This window comes from Eulemur rufifrons, chromosome 7 (genome assembly GCF_041146395.1).
Source record: "Eulemur rufifrons isolate Redbay chromosome 7, OSU_ERuf_1, whole genome shotgun sequence".
Classification (NCBI taxonomy): Eukaryota; Metazoa; Chordata; class Mammalia; order Primates; family Lemuridae; genus Eulemur; species Eulemur rufifrons.
The window spans coordinates 1548330-1562853 of NC_090989.1; the positions used below are offsets into that span (position 1 = coordinate 1548330).

Here is a 14524-nt window from a genome sequence, read left to right on the forward strand (position 1 = left end):
TAGAATAGGGAAAGAACTGATTTCAAGAATGAATTAAATGAGTTCTAAAAACTGAACGAGTCAGGTGGACGAGACTGGAGAGAGAATGAGGAGAGCACGTGGGTCCTCTCGCAACAGGAAACGAAGAAAGGCAGGCGGCCACGCCCACTGGCACCCACCGCGGCGGCTCTGCGGGACTGACTCACGGGACCCACTGGCAGCCCACGAGGCTGGCACCCGCTTTGCCGAGAGGCTGCGCAACTTGCCCCGGGGCGCAGGGCTGTCCAGGGACGGGGGGACCCAAACTCACCAGTCCCCGCTCTGCCTCGCAGTTCCTGCCACGTGAAAGTGAAGGAAAAAGATGAAACAGACCCCAAAAAGGCACAATCCAACTGTAAAGTAAATTAAAAGGTGGCATGACTTTCAGCAATTATCATAATAATGTACATGCCATGTATGGATTTGGAACTTTGAACTGTGGTTACAGAACAGAAAGCGAAGTTTTCTACTTGGTACCGTAAAAGATGAGCTGAAACACCGACGGGGTGAGGGCTGGTGGGCGCTTCTGTCCTCCCCGCCTCGGGGGCCCGGAGCCCGGCCAGTACCCTTGGGGCATGAAGCAGGTGGCCGGCTCACAGTTCCTAAGACCACCAGCCGGGTGACCCAGCGCTGGTCCTCAAGCCCCGTCCCTGCCCTGTGCCAGGCATGCCACGGAGTGACAGACTTATTTTCTCAGTCTCCTTGGTGACTTCAGTGGCCACAAGACACAGTTCAAGCCAACGAGACGTAAGTAACAACATTCTGGAGGCCTCTGGAATGCCTCTGATGAAAGGGACGGATACAAGCTGCACTGTCTGCCCCTTCTCAGCTGTGCCTGCCTCAAATGTAGATGTGACACCTGGAGCTGCAGCAGCCACACTGGCGCCACGAGGGAGGTTACGAGAAGGGCAGAGACCCTGACCCGAGTCCTGACACGCTGAGCTCTGAATCAGCTCCAGCAAAAACCTACCTTTAGATTATTTATATGTGATAAAATGCGATTAAATCTGCAGTTGTTTAAGACACTGTAAGTCAGGTTTTCCGCTACTTTCAGCCAAAAGCATTCTAAATGTCACACGAAAAGAAGGGAAGGGTAGGAGACATTTAGGTGAGTTAAATCCTCCTCTATGTGAACTAAAAGCCAATAGATATATCTAAAGTTTATAAATCAAAAATATTAACAGCAGGTGCAGCATTTAAAATGGGACCCTCTAGGCCCCAACACCCGTTTCTCCCTTCCCCCAGCTGTGGCGGAGCACACGGCACCGTGGACAGTGAAGTCCCAGCCTCCGTGCAACGGGTCGTGGTTACGTGGCTCAGGCTACGTCCACAGGGAAGAGACAGAAGGGCCACGGGGCAGCTTCTGGGCACCCTGCTTAGCAGCCAGCACGCACACGCCCCCCCGGCGGGTGAGTCCACGCACGGCAGGAGCAGCCCCCGCAGCAAGCCTGCAGCCCGGCTGCCCGCAGACTCTGAGGGGAAGCAGCCCTCTCTCCTGGCTAAGCCCCCACTACGCTGTGTCTAGGTCACTTGCAGGCGATCCCGACACCAGTTAGTGCAGAAGTACAAATATCTAAAACTCATTAAAAAGCCAGTGACACCCCTGAGGGGAGCAAGGGTGACATGTCTCACTCTGATGGCAGCGTTAGACAGAAACTGAAATGAAGCACAGGTCTGCACCCACCCCGCCCCCGCCACTCTGGGGCCCCCGGGCAGTGGAGGGGTCTCCTGCAGCCACCCTGCCCCCGCACCCTCCTCCTACCGTCTGCCTGGAAAACACGCCCGGCTGCGCAGACTCGGCTCAACCCCCACGTCTGCAAGCCCACCTGCCCCCTCCCAGGAGCACCAGCCCCTCCTCTCTGTCCCCACTTTCCTCCCCGCACCAGCAAATGCCCCGTCACCTTGGGCTCGTCACCCTGGGCTGGTCACCCTGGGCTCGCCCCCCCCAGGCCTGTCGAGGGCAGAGAGCGCGTCCGGCCCTCTCCAGCGCCTCACTCAGGCCATGCGGCAGCCTGGGCTGCACCCGAGTGAAGGAATCACCTCCCTGTCCTCCAAAGTGACTTCATACGTGAACTCCTTTAAATCTGACCGATGCACCTGAACTTGGCACGACCGACCGCACAGCTACACAGAGGAGCCACGGAAGGACCATGCCAGCGCGGCCCAGCCCAGGCCCACAATGTCACTCGCAGGCCACCAGAGCAAGGCGGGCACCCAGTGGCCAGCGACAGCCAACAGCTCCCTGGGCACGGCCACGGCGGTGAGAAGGTAGGGTCATCGTCTCCCGGGGTTGGGAGCCAGAGGTTTCCGCTGGGGGTGGGGTGGGGGGCGGTCCGCGAGGGGCTCCGCGCTGGTGACCTCGGCGTTTCGTGTCCTGCACAGAGTGGCTCTGTCCACGAGGGGGAGCTCTGTCTCTCTGCAAGTCCTGTCTGCAGAAAGCCTTTGGGGAATGTGGAGAAGTAAACTCAGATTTTTCTGAATCTACAAATGAATCTTCTCATTTCTCTCCTTTTACACACCCGTCTTAAAGGTATCTTGATCCATTATTTTAAATTTAGTCATGACCAGAGCACGAAACAGCTAAAAGAAAATTACCAATCAACTCCTAAGAACTTCAGGTATTTATGATTTTACACCTGACAATATATATTTTGTTGCATTTTTATTCAAATTATACTTTTGTGGTCATGTACTTTTTTGGAAACTTTTTTTTTTTTTTTTTTGAGACAGAGTCTCACTCTGTTGCCCAGGCTAGAGTGAGTGCCGTGGCGTCAGCCTAGCTCACAGCAACCTCAAACTCCTGAGCTCAAGCGATCCTCCTGTCTCAGCCTCCCGAGTAGCTGGGACTACAGGCATGCGCCACCATGCCCGGCTAATTTTTTCTATATATATTTTTAGCTGTCCATATAACTTCTTTCTATTTTTAGTAGAGACGGGGTCTCGCTCTTGCTCAGGCTGGTCTCGAACTCCTGAGCTCAAAGATCCGCCCACCTCGGCCTCCCAGAGGGCTAGGATTACAGGCTTGAGCCACCGTGCCCGGCCCTTTTTTGGAAACTTAAAGCCACAAAAATACAAACTGGGAATCCAACCACTTTTTAGAAATTTCTCAAACTTGGTGCCATTTAAATCAAGCTTTATTCGGATTATTTTCAGTTTTTTAAATGGAAAACAACCCCAAATTTCCCTTGTGCCATATCGAACAGCTTCCCCCGGACACTGGACGGCAGCTGGGGGCAGCGTTCCTCCTGCCGGGCACACTCCAGGGGGTCCTGAGCACGGGCAGGCCCCCAGATGTCTCCTCTGGGTGGGGGGGACCCCTCTGGGTGTGGGGACCCCCCTGGGTGTGGGGACCCCTTCTCTGGGGTGTGGGGCCCCTGGGTGTGGGGACCCCCCCTCGATAATGGGGACACACCTGCCCCGCACAGCAGCTGCTGCCTGGCAGGGGCAGCTCTCCTGCTCTCCCCCACCCACTGTCACCACAGGGCTGTCCGTCCCCACCTGTGTCCCCAGTGCCTACCACAGGCTCAGTACTCGGTGTGAGATGAAGGAGTGAAGGGGTCCCAGTGCCAGACCCCTCTTGTGCACTGCGGCAGGCTCTGTGCGGCCTGGTGCCCTGCGTACCAAATGCCAAGACTCCAGAGCCCGTTTCAGCGAACAGCAGCACCGTTGTACGTCATCTTCCCCAACCCTAGTGTGCGCATCTTTCCCCATTGCCTCAGCTTGGGCCGAGGCCCCGGATCCGAGGAGACAGAGTGTTAAGGGCCCCCATTTTAAAGAGTGGGGTCTCCCATTCTCTCATGCAGAACATGCTAGAAGACTGACACCTGCCCCGCACCCGTCAGTCCTTCAGACGTGAGTGTCTGCGGGAGGCCAGAGCCAGGACCATCAGAGACAGGTGGAGATTTCGGAGGCCTGCCAGTGTCCTACTCCACGAGGCGGGCTACCGCCAAGTGGGAAAGGAGGTGCCCGGGTCCCCACTCCCGCCGACTTTGGGGGGCGGTGGGCTGGTTTTCCTCCCTCTCTCCCCTGCCAGGCTCCAGCTGCTGTGCACTGAGGCCACCACAGGATGAGTGTCTGGGTTGTCCCCAGCCCCGGCCCGGGTCCACGCTGCCAGGGGCCCTCAGAGTAAAGGGGTCTTCAGAGAGGGGCTGCGTGTGGCCAGGTTCTCAGGACAGCGCTCAGCTTCACCCCACCCGTCTCTGAGGACCGCGTGAGGGAGGGGGGGCGACTCAGCTTCCCTCTGGCCACATGAAGTCCAGGACCACGGCACCCACCCAGGGGGTCCCCACGGCACTGGCTCCGACCACACCTCGCCCTCCTCCCGACCTTCCAGCACAACCGTGCTGCTCAGCACGCTCGTGTTTTTCCGGTTTGTCTAATAGATTCTGGAAGGTGGACGGCAGGCTCCCGAGTTCCAGAGTCTGCCGTGTGCTCTGGCCTCACCTCCTCGAGCCTTCGCTTTGCCGCTGCTCTAAGGACTCTGCTTTCCAAGTGGGAATGAAACGCGCTCTAGGTGACACCCTCCTCTCCCGACCTCTCAGAAGTCAGGAACACTCATGTTGACACTTCGCCTTTCCTGAAAATGCGGTTTCCTGCACAGGCTCCACGAGAATCTGCCCTTGTGCCTGGATATCACTGCACAAGACGACCGTGTGGCCACAGCCACGCGGGAGCACGAATGCAGCTCAGCTCCGCCACAAACGCCGGTTTGCACCCCGGGGGGACCCGGCGCCTGCTGGGTGCCGGGGTGGGCCTGGTCGTGCTCTGTGCCTTGCGGGGGCCCGGAGATCCTGGGGCCCCCACGTAAAGATGTTCATCCACACTTGGGTGCTGTGGGCAGCAGGTGTGGGGAGTCATTGCTTGGGTTTGGCTTCCCCGCTGCAGAACAGAAGAGCAGAGAACAATTCCGCAGCCCTCTGGGCCGACACAGCCCCTGGGACAGCTGCCCAGTCCCCACGGCCCAGACACACGGACCCCGACCTCAGCGGCTGCTCTCCCCCTGCCGGCGCACAGAGGACGGCCGTGTGGACGCTGACACCTCTTGAGCTGATGCAAGTGAGTTGGGCCAAACACCACAAAGACGCCTTCTCAGCGACAGTGACTCACATCAGAAGAACACACTGAGAGGAACGTCTCATTCTTGGCCAGAATGTTGTTTTACGTTAGTAATCTTCTGGAACACTCACATGTGAAATCACCTTCACGCGATAGGATACTGTAGCCAATCAATTACTTACAAGGAAAACAGGCCAGGTTTTTGCCACGACTCTGAGGACTCGGAATCAGCGTCACTGCACCGACGCACCTGACCTAACAGCCTCGGCTGGCTCCGCCCGGCTGCTCACCCCCACGACCCTCACACTGCGAGGGAGCCCACCGAGGCTCGCCTGGTCACTCACCAGCACCCTGCCAGGCAGCGGGGCAGCGGGCAGCACCAGGACCCCAAGGAGGGTGCCCCACCGCTGTGTAAGCTTCGAAAGACAGCCTCCTGGGGAGCGCCGGCCCCTCAAGACGCGGCTGCCTCTTGGCGCCAGGCTCCGCGCTGCGGCCACCCCTCTCCAGACAAGGCTCCGGGAGAGCCCTAGTCCCAGCATGCCAGCCCGTGGCCAGGCCACGCCGTGCGCACAGCAGGCAGGAGCGGTGGCCGGTATGGCAGTGGGCGCACCATGGGAAGCAGCTTGGTCACCGCAGCGGCGCAGGCACTTCTGGAGCAAGCAGGGCTGTCTGAGAACCCAGAGCTGCCCTCGGGGAAGCAGTTCCGTGCAGGCGGAAAAGCCCCCCGAACTCTCCAGGCCCGGCCCCGCTGTGTTTCACAGACGGGCACAGCGCGCTTCTCCACGCTTCTGACGTGCACTCGGTTTTCCAGAGATGTAGCGACCACGGAGGGACAGGGCAGGCTGCACACTGCGCTTTCACAGTCAGCTCCTGAAGTGCAGACACACTCAGCGCCGCAGCCCCTGGCGGGTCCCCAGCTCAGCCCCCTTGTCTGCCGGCGTGTCAGCTGCACGTGGCGCCCACTCTGGGGGACGGCCGTGCCGCAGTGTCTGCCCGGCGATGTGGACGTAGGGTGCGTTCCTGGTTCCTCTGTATCTGGTTATTTCCACATGACACTACTTTATATATGGCCATGACTACATATAAGTACCTTCTATGAACTTCATTTTAAAATAAAAAGGGGAGCCAATAAACATGTTATTTATTAATAAATATTTAATGAGCATGCCCGGTGCGTGGCGGCCATGAGAAAGGCTGGGGAAAAGCTCTACGTTTAAACAGGGGTCACGGTTTCTCTGGGTCCTCGTCACACTTGCGCCATCGTGCAAACCCTGCAGGAATCGCAGTGCCCACCTGGACGTCCCAGCCTCATAAAATAATCTCATGTGTTGAGACACAAGGAACAACTTCAGTCTTTCCAAGGAATACAAAAGGCGCAAACAGCAAGCCTGCCTGACGCTAAAAATAAAGCCCACACCTACGGCGCCCGCTGCAGTCTTGCTCCCGCGGGCGCTGACGCGGGACCCACGGGGGCAAAGAGAAGCCGATGGCGTGGCCGGCCCTGACGCGGTGTGCCTCCGCCAGCACAGACAGTTTCTAGCCAGACCTTTCATGTTTATTTTTTTATTTCAAACCATCCTGAAAAAGAAAAGAATATACTGAACTATTTGCTGCCAAAATTAGCTCTCATTTTATGAAAGGAAAGAAATACAAAATTTCTATTCTGCAGCTAACATTTATGAACACAGAAGCCGTAGGAGGAGCCGTGACTCATCATGTTGTAATATTTTATCATTTCCAGCCCCTGGTTCTGCTTTCTCAGCACATGCCTCGGATCCCTCCTTCTGGCCTGGTTACCTTTTCTGCGCCTTTAAGAACAGTTTATTTGTGCAAAGGATTATAAATAATTCATTCCTCCAATGCGTGCTTACAGTATATAAAAATACTTGCTATTTCACATAGACAGCATAATTAATGCAATGCTTTCCTTGCATGTTAAAAATAGGTGCTCATAAATTACACCTAACTTAGCAATATGAAGCCACAGCGCCTCTTCCAGCCTCGCTCCAGCTCTGGGCTCTCACTGTCTTTCAGTAACCTTTGGCTACGGAGAAGCTGACTTCTCATCGCTAATCAAGCTGAAAGAAGGGCGACGGCTGAAAATAGCATCCATCCCACCAGCTCACGCAGTGGTAAAGGTAACCTTGATGTTGCCCTTCCTATGCTCCGACTGCCCATGTGCCCAAAAAAAAAAAAAAAAGCATCAGTTGAAGATAAAACAAAACCAGGTTCTCACTGGGGCGTCAGGAACCTTCAACTGCTGACGTTTACAGACACAGAAATGACACGCGGGGCCCTTCCTGGCACCAGCTCTAACCCAGTGGTCAGATGTGGGTGCACCTCTACTTCCCACAGACGGCAGCCCCCGTGGGCCCCCAGCCGCTCCCGGCTGTCCACACGCACACCCCGGGCGACCTCCCCGGACCCCGAGGCGCTGAATGCGGCTGAGGACGCGGGGCTGGCAGTGCAGCCACCTCTCCCCCAGGCCTCCCTAGCGGCTCTGGTCTCTGCCGCTCGTGGGGGGCGCCGAGACACGGCAGGCCCCGTCCTCGTCCGCGGGCCAGAGGGCGGGTGAACCAGCAGAGGACGCACCCGCACCCCTCGAGCGCACGGCCGCCCCTGACAGCTCTTTCTCCTCCCTTGTCTGACCGGGGAGGAAACTTGCTTGGAAATTTAAACTTGACTTTCTGAGTTAGTCACCACCCCCCCACCGGGCCAGAAACAAATGAACCTGACATCATGCTAAACTTACTGGGATTTTAGTATTTGTCTCTCCTTCTCTCAGAAGCAGACGCTGAATCATGTAATAGTCACCAAAAGTTAAGTACTATAGAGAATTTATTTTAGTCCTTCAAAGAAAATAATAATTGACGGTAAAAGCCCTCACCAATTCCGGCCTAGCGCCAACTCACAAACGGTGAACTGTCCCCAGGCAGGGAGCCGGCGTCACCCCAGAAACGGCTGCGGGACTCGCAGGGGACCTGAGGCCACAGCAAGATCACACTGACCTCACTGGCGGTGAGGAACAATCTGAGCTGGAAATTATTCAATAAAGCACATTTAAAAGGTAAGCCAAAGGCCTAACTAAGCAGCTTACATCAAGCAAAAGTCATTTTTTATCGGTCGGATTTCATCACATTTTTACTTACCTTGAAATTTGTTTAGTTTTTATTTTTCATCTGGTCCCAGGGCAAAGCCTCCTGTGGTGTGAGCGGCACGGAGACGGCAGCAGCACCACGCATCTGGCTGGCGCACGGTCCGCGGCCACCCTGAGCTCCCCGCGCCGGCTGGAGAGACTTCCCTCTGCGATAAGAAGAGTCAATGACTTACATTCACGTCATTCAATATTAAAGCTTTTCACCACTTCAGAAGTGAACTCTCAACAATAGACACTCCTCATTAAACGTCCTCTTCCTAAATATAAGCTCAAGTTATCTCACATGTGTTCTCACGAATGTTCAAGGGGGCACACAGTGACCATCACGCCTTCCTCCACCCGCCCGCAGGCGCGCACAGACGTCCACGGCCAGGTCTCGGCCAGTCCGGCACGCGCATACACGGACACCAAGCCACACCCTGAGGAAAGAAGTCCCAGGCAGAATCTTGACTGTAGTTATCTTCTTTAAAACCAAGCATGCACATGCCCTGCCACACGTGTGCATGCGTGTAAGTGTGAGTGCAGAGACAGAAACGCACGCCTTCCCCACCTTGCTCCGCCCGGGCTCAGAGGCGACGCGACATCGGGCTTCTGGAGCCCAAGGCTACGAAACAGCACCCCCACCTCCTTCCCACTGGGCGTGAACACATCTTCACCAGCAAGCCACTCGAGAGACTACGCCAACATGCTAGTACACTGAAAAACCTCAACACGTCGTGCTAAGATTTTCCTCTCGAAAAGCAAACTAGTATCCAGAGGAAGGGGGAGTTTGAACAGGACGTACGGGAACGATCGCCAGTAGCTCCAGTATGAGCACAACCGTGCTGACGCAGCCGGAGCCGCCGCAGTTCCCAGCCTGCCCTCCTGGCGCCGCGGCTCTGCGGCCCTGTGGCCTGAGCAGCGACTCAGCCCTCCCGGGCCGGCTCGGAGGACACCAGGAGGGCCGGCCGCGGACGGGGCCCTGAGGATCAGAGGGAGGAACGGCTGTACGGTGCTTGGCCCGTGGCTGGCATCACAGCAAGGTGCAAGGAGCAGTGGCCAAAGACGCAGGACCCTTTGTCACGGAGGAAGGGAGGGAAGCCTGGACGGGGGCAGCTCACAAACACAGCAGTGAGGCGACGGGGGCTGAACACGCCCTTAACATGCAGCGCAGGGGCACATGCAGGTCCCTGTTCCTAACAGAGCACCGCCCATCAGCTTTTCAAAGACACTTGAGCCATTTACAAAAAGCAGACCACGTGCCAGCCACAAAGCCACGCTCGGCACATTTCAACTAACACAACGATTCTAGAAATGCACAACCCAGGTGTCACTATTCCTAGAAATCCTGTATGTCTGAGAGTTAAGCAATACGCTTCCAAATAATCCACAAAAGAAGCCATCACAGTAGAAAATGGAAAAGATTTAGAACCTGAAACCAGGAAAGATGACACGTCAGACTGGTGGCGTGCAGAGAAGCCTGTCCCCAAAGGGAAATGCATAGCTTTGAGCTTACACTGGAACAGGAATTAAAAACTAACGAGCACTCACCTCAGTAAGTCAGTAAAAGAACAAAATAAGCCCAAAGAAAACAGAAGAAAGAAAACGATAAAAAAGCAAACTTGTAGCCGGGCGCGGTGGCTCATGCCTGTAATCCTAGCACTCTGGGAGGCCGAGGCGGGTGGATCGCTCGAGGTCAGGAGTTTGAGACCAGCCTGAGCAAAAGTGAGACCCCGTCTCTACTAAAAATAGAAACAAATTATCTGGCCAACTAAAATATACATAGAAAAAATTAGCCGGGCATAGTGGCGCATGCCTGTAGTCCCAGCTACTCGGGAGGCTGAGGCAGGAGGATCGCTTGAGCCCAGGAGTTTGAGGTTGCTGTGAGCTAGGCTGACGCCACGGCACTCACTCTAGCCTGGGCAACAAAGTGACACTCTGTCTCAAAAAAAAAAAAAAAAAGTAAACTTGTATTAATTACACGTAATCGCAGGCACACGAAGATCAAAGACACACGGTAAACCAGCCGTCTCCGGTGAGACCAGCGGAAGCGCCGGCGAGAACACAGAGAAACGCCCAACACGATCCAGCTCGGGGGCGAAGGAGCAGGCGGGCAGGACTCCGGCCACGACACTGTGCCCGTCCTGTCCCGCAGTCCCGGCAGGTCCGCTGACCACGCGGGTCCGTCTAACTCAGTGGACGTGGCCCTGCCCGGATGTCAGCCCCACTGCCTGCGTCTTGGAACACTCCCTCTGGGGAAGCCAGCTCGGTCGCCGTGAAGAGGTCGGAGCTAGCCACACGGACAGGCTGTGCGGAGAGAGGGGCCAGCCTGTCACCGAGGCGGCCTCCTTGGGCAGGACGTTGGCAAGAGGCAAGGGACGCGGCCAGCGCACACGCAGAGCTGCAAACACACGCACCTCCAGACAAGGCCCCGTGACCACGCGCACCACACCCCCGCCCAGCGGCCACAGGCATCGTGAAGTGGCTGTTGTTTCATGTCACTAAGTTCCGGGCAGGTCATCAGGTGAAAGAGAAAACCAAAATGGAATTATCACTTCAAATTCTGACGACACTAAATGTATAATTAGAGGGTACTATGAACTTTATTCCAAAAAGTTTGTACACTTAGGTAAAATCAACAAATTCCAAGAGAAAGACAACTTATCAAAACCGATTCAGGAAGAAATAGAAAATCTGACAAAACTACCAACATTGAAGAATTAGAGTCAGGAAAAAAAAATCATCCTACGAAGAATACTCCACGCCTAGATGGAATCTCCAGAAAGTTCAACCTGTAAACTATAAATAAAACCCTGAGCCCCCGCACCACGTGAACCCCTCCCTTTTGGGATTGAGACACAGCGACTGACCCGCATCGTGTTAAAACAGAGGTCGTAAGACTGACAGAACAGAGTCTTTGTGGCACTAAGACACCAAACTATAAACGGGACCCAAGGCCATGCCAGGCATGGGGTCAGTCTTGCACCCCTACAGTAAAGAATAAACTGTGTTCCTACTGCTGCTTTTTCTCTAGCAGCTAGACAGGCACCCGCCTCGAGATGAGCACCCCTAGGGCAAGTGCAGCTCACCTGCCCCAGGTGCTGCCCCCCCCCAGCAGCCATAACTGCAGCTTCGATGGGACAAGACACGGTTTCATAACTTTCTCCTGACCAGAGACCCCCGACCGTGGACTGGCTCGGGCCGGATTCACAGAGGCTGCACCCTGAGTGCCTTCGTGTCCCTGCTTCCCCTTGATGTCGAGGGCCTCACTGTAATGCAGTTAAATGCTGCGTCTCCACCCCGAATGGAGCATGGTCGTATGTTACACGCGTGTTCGTGCAGTGCACACGCGTCAGGACCACCTTCGGGAATGCTCGTAGCGCCTCCTGTAGCCTGTTGAATACGTGCACTTGGCCCACCTGCTCGGCTTCACTTCCTGCCTCGCCCTCCCTCCCGGTGGGGCCTCTCCGGGCTTCCCCGCCTGCCGGAATGGCCGCCTGGCAGGCTGCCGCCCTGAGAAGAAACGGAGCTCTCCTCCCCTTTCCTACGTGTGTGGACCTCGTGATTGTTACGTTGACGCACCTAACATTCAACAAGAACACTTCTGTCAAGAAAATGATGAAGGAAAAGCACAGGCCCATCTTATAAACACAGATGTAAAAATCCCACACAGGCCGGGTGCGGTGGCTCACGCCTGTAGTCCCAGCATTTTGGGAGGCCGAGGCAGGAGGAGCGCTTGAGGCCAGGAGTTCACGACCAGCCTGAGCAATGTAGTAAGACCCTGTCTCTATGGAAAATAGAGAAATTATCTCGGTGTGTTGGTGGCACCTGTAGTTCCAGCTACTCAGGAGGCTGAGGCAGGATTGCTCGAGCCCCAGAGCTGCAGCTGACAGTGAGCTGTGATGATGCCACTGCACTCCAGCCTGGGCAACAGAGACCCTGTCTCCAATCAATCAATCAATAACTACCCTACACAAAATGTGAGCAAACTCAATTGAACAATACTTTTAAAAGGTGATCAAGCGTGACCAAGTTGGACTTACGACGAGAATGCAAAGGTGATTTAGTCCACGAAAATCGATTATTGCAGTCCAGCACATTAGTAAATCAAGAGAAACACAGAAGAATATGCTGGTGGCTCCCCTTACGTGAAGTTCCGACGCGTGCTCACGTGGCAGAAACAAGAAGGGCAAGGACAGTACCGTGGAACAACACAGGCTGCCGCGGCTGTGTCTGTGGATGGGGGAGAAACGCCATCAGCAGGAGCAGAAGGGAACTCTGAGATACACAGTGTCTGTGTGAACCCGGTGACGGTGACGCAGACACGCAATTAAAGTTATTGTCTGATGTACGTGCCCTCCTGTAGGAAAGACAGCCCTCACAACAAAATGTATTAGAAAACAGGCAGTGGAACAAAACAAATGACAGCGATGACAACTGGTCTTACGGAACATTATCAACGATGGAATCAAGTAGTTGCTGCGATTAACCACAGGAAACACCGACAGTTACAACCAGCTAACTCTGCAACCCTCAGGCGAGCGCGCTGGGTAGCACAGGTGCAGAACAGTTACAGACTATGAGAAAAGTCTGGAAAGGCAGCTACAAGTTTTATATTCCTTGCCAAAGAGAAGAGAGAAACTGAGGAGAGAGGAGACTCGAACTCAAGGAAACTGGTTTGGGGACTAAGAAGCAAGTTAGTGGGCCGGGACCCACAGTCACAGTCCTGCACCCTCTCCTTGCTGTGACGGAGCCGCCATATGCAATTGGTAGGGTGCAAGGCAGCCCAAAAAGGTGGAAAGGGGGAAACAGAAGCACGGGGGGACAAACAGCTCTGTGGCTTCTCTGGCCTCCAACTCCTGGTGTCCCACCAGCAAAGCTGCAAACCCAGCACCACCGGCTTTCCAGAGCTTCCTCTTGCAGGCTGCTCCTCGCCTCAGGAAATCCTCTTCTGAAAACAGCATGACTCCAAGCTGGTCGAGCTGGAGGGGTTCCTACAACGGGTGTATAAGCAACTACCCACCAACAAAAGGAACTTCAAATGCCACGCGGTGGTGTTAGAATAGGGATCAGTTAAGATTTAACACGCCTCGTGCCGATGGCAAGTACACCACAGGTCGCACTAAAACACATTTATCCCGCGCAGCGCTTGATGGATCTGCTGAGCCAGTAATCATCATAGCGATTAAAGGACGCAATTGTGTTTCCTTTTAAGGTGATATTTATCATTATAATTTAATTAGACTGTGGAAATTAGGGACTTGCTCTATCAAAAACTACTCTCACTTTCTCCCTCGTAGGAGCACAAACCTGGGACTATTATGTGAGTGTGCGGCTAAGTATGTTCAACTGATGGGATTCGCTGCTCGGAGACAGTAACTGTCTCGGCAAGTGCAAGGCTGACGTGCTCCCGGAAATTAACAAGAGCCAAGAGGAAGAAGCTACGCAAAGCGGCCTTCTCCCTGATTTCTGAGAGAACCTTCCATTTGAGGTGCCTGACTGGTCCTAAGAACTGGGAGCCACCAACGGAGCACCCGGAGTGGACAGGACGCGAGCAGGGCAGCAGCTGGGAACAGAGCCTGGAGCCGCTGGAATGTAAAACAACGGCTCGGGGAGACAAAAACAGGTGGGAAAACGGAAAACTAAGAATGATCAATCAGAATTGGGGAAAAAGAAACAGACCTTCCAGAAGTACAATACAAAAATACAATGACTAATGTTCAAGACTCCACGGGCGTGTTGGACAGCACGTGACACAGCTGCAGTGCCCGTCAGTAATCGGGGAGCAGCACGAACGGTCGGAGCGCCGTGCGGACACAGGAGACGGCACAAGGCGGAGGGTCTCCCGGACCAGACCGGCCCACCCAGCGCCAGCAGAATGGATGCAGATTAAGATGGACCCAGGCCGAGGGCTGGCTGCCTCAGCACCTCGGGGAGAGAAGACAGGGCGGGCGAGAGCACGCGTGTGCAGAGAGAGAGCCCGGAACCCTGCACCCAACAGTCTCTGCGCAGCAAGAGCACCGACGTCTGCACAAGCCACGCCGGAGCTAGTCTGCCACCAGGAAATCCCAAAGGACCCACTTCAGAAGAAGGAAAGTGATTTGAGAGAAAGAACATGCAGCAAAAAGAAGAACAAAGACGGAAGGCAGCGAGCGGCACGCAGAAGCACTGGGCGTATAAAGTAAAAAACAAACCTTACACAAACTGTTCCCGCAAACGAACAAGAACATCCTCAACTTTTTATGAGACCTTGGTATAAAATCTGTCAAGGATGTTTCAGAAATAGGCCGGGCGCGGTGGCTCACGCCTGTAATC

General features: G+C 55.0%; 1 protein-coding gene across 1 annotated transcript in view; it reads right to left on the bottom strand.

Moving 5' to 3' along the window:
• Positions 1–8329, bottom strand: part of ADARB1 (adenosine deaminase RNA specific B1) — an 81961-nt gene extending 73632 nt beyond the window's left edge. The window contains exon 1 of the mRNA XM_069474901.1: positions 8223–8329. The gene's annotated coding sequence lies outside the window, so the exon portion shown is untranslated. The remainder of the gene's footprint in view (positions 1–8222) is intronic.
• Between the last annotated feature and the right edge of the window lie 6195 nt (positions 8330–14524).